Here is a 6934-nt window from a genome sequence, read left to right on the forward strand (position 1 = left end):
AATAATGGGATGAGGTTGCATACAGAGGGAGAGAAAGTAGAGGAGAGAGGAGCTCAGTGCATCATGGGAAATCCCCCGGCAGTCTAGGCCTATAGCAGCATAACTAAGGGATGGTTCAGGACTCACCTGAGCCAGCCCTAACTATAAGCTTTATCAAAGAGGAAAGTCTTAAGCCTACTCTTAAATGTGGAGATGGTGTCTGCCTCCTGAACCCAAACTGGAACCTGGTTCCACAGGAGAGGAGCTTGATAGCTGAACGCTCTGGCTCCCATTCTATTTTTGGAGACTCTAGGAACCACAAGTAACCCTGCATTCTGGGAGCACATGAATAATGTGATTCATTATTAATTTTTTCAAGTTAAAGTTTTTATGAAAGCCTATGGAGTTTTTTCCTATTTATTCTGGGATCCATTCTGGATTTTTGGAACGTAGGGCTGTAGTTGTCCACCTCACCAGCTGGCCTTACTCCTCCACATACTGTATAAATGTAATGTTCATTATCATAATGGCTATTATTATTTTGTATAATGACTATTGTTGGCGCTCTCTCTCTCTCTCTCTCTCTCTCTCTCTCACACCCATTACCAATGTTAATTTTTATAACTACTCCCAGACCTTTACTCAGTGTATGAATGTGTATGACTGGTGAATGCAGATGTAGTGTAAAAGCGCTTTGAGTGGTCGAAAAGACTAGAAAGGCGCTATACAAGTACGGAGCATTTACATTTATTTCACCGATAACATTTCTTTTAAATACCGAGAAGTTTGAAATTGGTACAGAGATCTGGTACAGAGAGATGGTACTGAGAACCCAATTAAACTATTTCTGATTACCTAACTTCTGAACTCGGTCTATGTTTTTATCAGTCAGTTAACTAATGATGACTTTTCTGTAGTCTAAGTAAATAACACCTGATAATGTCACCTGGGTAAACTTGGCTTGGGTTTGGTTTGGACACTACAAATGTTGCCAGCAGCTCTCAAGATGATGCTAGGCAACCACAGTAAGTATAGCCAGGCTTACCAGTCAGGGATACAATCCATATTGTTAGCAAAGTGACCAAAAATGCAGACAAACCCCCCTCTCAATCCCACAGTCTAACTGTGGATTTATAAATCCATGTTGCTGTCTGTGGTGCAGTCCTGCCCTTTCTAGGCTATTCACATTACAATTAGAATTACGATTAGTTAACAAGACAGGTATCTTAACTATAGTGTGACACACACAAAATATATTGTCACATTTTATGTAATGTTTAGTTTTATTTTAAGAATGTTAATTCTGCAAGGATATTCTGTTTTGAACCACAGAGGCCGTTTATTATATTCTTGGATGACATTAAGGGGCTCTGTAATACACTGTGGACATTCCAGTGTTGCCAGCAGGGGGGCAGTGTGACGTTTTGCTTCCCGCACGGACTCTCTTTGCTAGCAGTGATGGGAAAAGTCACTCTTTTGAAAGACTCGAGTCACCAAATCTCGTTCATTAAAATGAACTAATCTTTTTTGTGTCATTTCATTAATTTTAACTAGGCTGGTTATTGCGGCGCTGCAGCCCTCTAGTATAATGCACAAATTCACCTCTTGATCTTTCTTGGTTCTACAAAGCCCCATGGAGCCGCAACCAAATTCAGACCATGCAAAAACCACAGAAATATGTTGTCAATGTTCGATTAAGCCACTACGGCTAAATCCGTCCATTTTCACAATCTATCACTATATCTCTCAAGTGTTCATTCATACAGTAGCCTAACGCCTATCCATGAGTAAAATCTATATATTAACATCAGGTTTGCGGGGGAATATATTGAAGTAATAAGCTTGACACACTAGATGAATAAAACACACTCTTATTCAAATTTAACAAATTTAATAATAATCTCAAACACTGCAGGTTGTTCACCAGTGAGGAGCAGAGAAACAACAGCACGGCTCTGTCGATAAGTAAAAAGTAAAGTTAAGTTGCGTTCTCTGGCGGACCGGATCAGCTGTTAGCTGTAAACAAACCACAGGGCTAACACTAACGTTGCTATGTGGCTGTGTTTTTAATGTTTTAATGACCGGGTCCGTTTGTTTTGGAGAGCAGACGACCTCTGTGGTAATTCAGCTCCCGGTAGAACCCTGTCAGGGCTCTGAAGTGGACACAGAACAACTCTCATCAGTTGTTGGCTGTAAACACTAGCAGGACTAAAGTTACGGTGCAGCTGTGTTAAAACTACAACTTAGCACAACATCACTGCACTGTAATAACGTTATGCTTTCTTAACTGTCACAAATCAATCATCAAAATCATCAATTATCAAAATAGATATTATATATGTCAGTCCAGTGACTGTTACCTGACAACAGACTTGCCTCTCATTCCCTGGTGCTGGCAGTAAGTCAGCCTGCCGAGTTAAGACAGACTCTGAGGAGGACCCATGTGAGCGCTGAACGATTAGTTCATTCCTGCTCCACAGTAGGAAAAATTGAAAATTGAAAAATTAACGACTCAAACCCAGAGACACACAGTCATGAGTGTTTTTTTAATTTTTAAAAATCTTTTTATTTAATAAGCACATCAAATTTTACAAGGTGTTGTTATAGGAGCGGTGCCCCACAGAAAAGCAACAAACGTCACACTGTGATCACAAAGACAAATACAAGTAGGCTTTCCCCTGCTAAACCCCAACAAACCAATAACAAGTCCCTGATTACAGAGACACCCAAGATCAAGAAAAGACAATCCATTACCCCACCACACACAGCACCAACTTAAAGCAACATGTTGAGGAAAAAGACCCCCCGCACACCCACATATACCCCACTGCTCCAACATTCCGAGCGAAGGAAGGGGGGTGGGACACCCCTTCCCTCAAACACCGGAAACCACAGGAACAAAACAGACACATATGCCACAATAAAATAATAACCAACAAAAGAACAAAAACAATTTCTGACGTACCACACCTGCAATATTAAATAGGCACAACAAACACGAACACAAGAGTCCTCAGAAGTTGAATAGCAGTTGTTTCCCAACCACTCTGGCTAGAGTGGCGCAGGTGCAGATTCTTTCTCGAACCCACTCAGCCTGCACCGCCCAGAGTGCCCTCATGTGGAGCGTGAGACTGCTCTTAAAGAGGGGCCCTGCACACTACACACACCCGTGAGAACCTCTCTGGATCAACATGACTCCAGGCAACCCCAGTACAGATCCGCCGATGACGGAGCTTGAACTCTGCAACAAAGACCGCAGGCCCGGCGAAGCGGAGGTCCACCCAGTGCCAGACATCCCCCACCTCCCGGCCAGGGAACATTTGCCCCCACGCCACCTCTGCTGACGGTGGCCGCCGCACTCTCCTGACAAGGGTGGCGTACCACTTTTTTGCCATCATGAATGCCAGCAACGTAGGGGGGGCATCCCCCGCCAGGTGGATGTCCGGGTCACTGTGCCCGCCCCGCCGGGCCGCAGATCTCCGCCGCAGAGCCAACACCAAGGAACCCGGGAGGTCCGCCTCCACCCTGGCACACCAGGCAGCCACGGCCCTGCAACTCAAAAAGAAGCCGTGAGTGCGGAGAACACAGGCGACCCACTCCCCATTGACGCCTCCCCCCCCCCCGCCACCAGGTGGCAGACCTGGTGAAAACCGGCCATCGCGTAGGGACGGATGGCCACGAGGCGCCCCACCGCACCCAGGCACGGGTTTGGCCTGAGTGGCTGCGCTAACACCTGCCCCCTAGTCTTGATGGAGTCACCAGGAACCTGCAAACCCCACCCCACACCCGCAGGGCCTCACCGAAAAGAGGATCAAGCGGCCCGAGCTGTGCAGCAGTGGGGACTCCACAGAGGTTGAACACCCCGCAGGGCCCACACCGCCCCACCTGCTCCTGGAAGAAGTCCGGCCACAGGGCCAGTCCTCCCCCAGCGAGCAGCCTCTGGACCATCTTGACCCTCTGCAACCGCCACACCGCGCTCAAATCCTGGAGGTATAGCCCCCTGCATCTCTCCCTGGCGAACTCGGCTAACTGGTCGGTGAGGCTGATGCTGTGAGCGTGGCTCCGAGCGGGGTCGGCAGCAACCCAGTTCGCCTCCCGCTCAAGCTCGTCCCGCAGGTTAGCCTCACACGCCCTCCCAGCTGCAGCCCTGGCCTACCGTAATGCGGCGCTTGACCCCCACCCACCAAGTCAGCACGTCGTCCACCAGGCAGAGCTCACAGGAGAGGCCGCCGACTACCGCTCCCAACGCCTGTTTAAAAGAGGAATCTGTCAACAGCTCAGCATTTAAGCACCACACCCCGCCCCCCCTAGGCCCAGGCAGGCCCAGAGTGAGGGCGAGATGCCAGTGGTCACTAAAAACATTGTTGCCATACTCACACTCACGCATCCATCCAAGCACCCCCGCCGAGGCCAGGCAGAGGTCAATCCTGGTCGTGTGGAGCACAGACTGAGCCACTCGACACCATGAGTAGAAGTAGAGTGCCCTGGTTCTCCAGGCATCCACCAGGTCAGCCTCACGCATGAGCCGGTACAGCGCTCGTCTGCTGGGGTCGGGGGCCAGGGGCCCACCTCGGCCCTGGTCCAGCACCGTCAGGGCGGTGTTAAAAAATCTCCGACCCACAAGCAGTTGGCGCTGCACCATCGAGCCAGCCCCTGAAAGAAGGCCACCCGCTCAGCGCCGTCAGTAGGGGCGTACACGCAGCCCAGCCTGTACTCCCAGCCGTCCACGAGGAAGTCCAGGACCAACACTCTGCCGGGCTCATCGCGCCACACGCACACGACATCAGAGACGACGCCAGGGCGGAACAACACAGTGACGCCCCACCACATCTCCTGTAGACACAAGACATCACATTGTTAAAAACATTCACACACTTGGCATGGGAGCGCAGCCCCCGGACATTAGATGAAAGGATGCGAAGCATGGCAAGCAACTGTTAAAAGAATAAAAACCACAGTCCCCTACAGGCGTCCCATAAGGGAACTTTCCCTGCCGCGCCGCCCGGTTCTTCCTGCGGCTCAATTTGGAGGGCGGGTGCTTCCTGGCGTCCATGACTGCCAGGACATCCATGTCCGAGTCCTCCCCGGAGTCAGGACCGTGGAGCCTCCAAGCCCCCGCCGGCAGCCGCAGGGAGCAAAAAAACGGTCCGGGGGACTCGACACCTCCACTGCGGCCTCCCCTCACTCTCCGCCACCTCATGCTGCCATTAAAGGCCGTCTCCACCTCTGCGACAACGTCCTCGTCCGTGCTGTCCCAGCAGACGCACAGTCCTGCGGGTGCACTCTCTAGCATAATGTCCCTACATACAATTATTCATTTAGCTGACGCTTTTATCCAAAGCGACTTACAATTGCTATACATGTCAGAGGTGCACTCTCTAGCATAATGTCCCTACATACAATTATTCATTTAGCTGACGCTTTTATCCAAAGCGACTTACAATTGCTATACATGTCAGAGGTCGAACGCCTCTGGAGCAACTAGGGGTTACGTGTCTTGCTCAGAGACACAATGCTGGATGTCTCACAGCGAGAATCGAACCCAAGTCTCCCACACCAAAGGCAAGCATCTTATCTATGAGCCATCACCTCCAGAACTCAGGGCAGGGCTTCAAGACGTGACCGGGCCGATAGGCAGGTGAGGGCACCACCCTGAAGAACTCCAGGCCCAGAGCTGTCAGGAAGCGGGCTGAGTAGGGGAGAGACTGTACTTTGAACTTGAACTTCAGATACCGGTTGCCATCGGCCACATTGGTGCCCAGCCAATAGCGCCTCCGGATCTCTGAGACCGGGGTGACCCCCCACCCCGTCAACTTTATGAGAATCTCCCCCTCACTAATGTATGCGGGGAGGTTCAGGAAGGAAACCACCAACTTGTCATTCGCCAAGGGCTTGGCCAGCACTGATGTGTCCCCAATCGTAAAACCGTCCAGCAGCTTAGCCTTGTCCTTGGCGGTCGACATGGTAACCTCGTATGTATTCGGGCCTGCTGATCTACAGGCCAGAATCCCAGCCTAATCCCTCTCATCAGTTCTAGGGCGGTGACTGCCATCCCCCCAACCAGCTCGACACTCACCGTGAGCTCTTTGGTGAAGGTCCAGGGTCGGGTGGTCTACCCCCCGCTGGGCTCTCCTCCTCCTCTTCTCCTCAGGATGCCCATCTCCTCCACACTCCGAGCTGCCTGCAGTTCCCTCAGGCAGTCTCCCATCCGCGGGAGAAATGCCCATTAAAAATGTAGTACTATATATATATGATGTAAAAATAAATATTGAAAATAAAAGCAAATACATACAGGTAAGTGTGTGTGTGTGTGTGTGTGTGTGTTATTTATAATAAAATATTAAAAATGAAAATAAAGTAATTAGATAAAACTGTAAACGTGTGTGTATTAATAGACAAAAAAATAATTAATTTAAAATAAAACAACTAAAAAAATCAGTATCAAATGTGAAATTTAAAAACAAAACAATTACTAAAATATCAAACAATCAAAATAATAATAATTTGAATATTTGTACAATTGTTTATATTAGCTGTGACTTTCTACAGAGCAATAGTTTATTTGAGGATTTTCAGTCAGGATTTAGAGCTCATCATAGCACAGAGACAGCACTGGTGAAAATTACTAATGACCTCCTTATTGCATCAGACAAAGGACTTGTCTCTGTACTGGTTTTATTAGATCTTAGTGCTGCATTTGATACCATTGACCATCAGATCCTATTGCAGAGACTGGAATATTTCATTGGCATTAAAGGAACCGCTCTAAGCTGGTTTAAGTCCTATTTATCAGATCGATTTCAGTTTGTACATGTTAACGATGAGTCCTCCATGCACGCCAAAGTTACTCATGGAGTTCCTCAAGGATCTGTCCTTGGACCAATCCTCTTCACTTTATATATGCTTCCTTTAGGCAATATTATCAGGAAACATTCCATAAGCTTTCATTGTTATG

The sequence above is a fragment of the Micropterus dolomieu genome, linkage group LG01 (assembly GCF_021292245.1).
Source record: "Micropterus dolomieu isolate WLL.071019.BEF.003 ecotype Adirondacks linkage group LG01, ASM2129224v1, whole genome shotgun sequence".
NCBI classification, from domain to species: Eukaryota; Metazoa; Chordata; class Actinopteri; order Centrarchiformes; family Centrarchidae; genus Micropterus; species Micropterus dolomieu.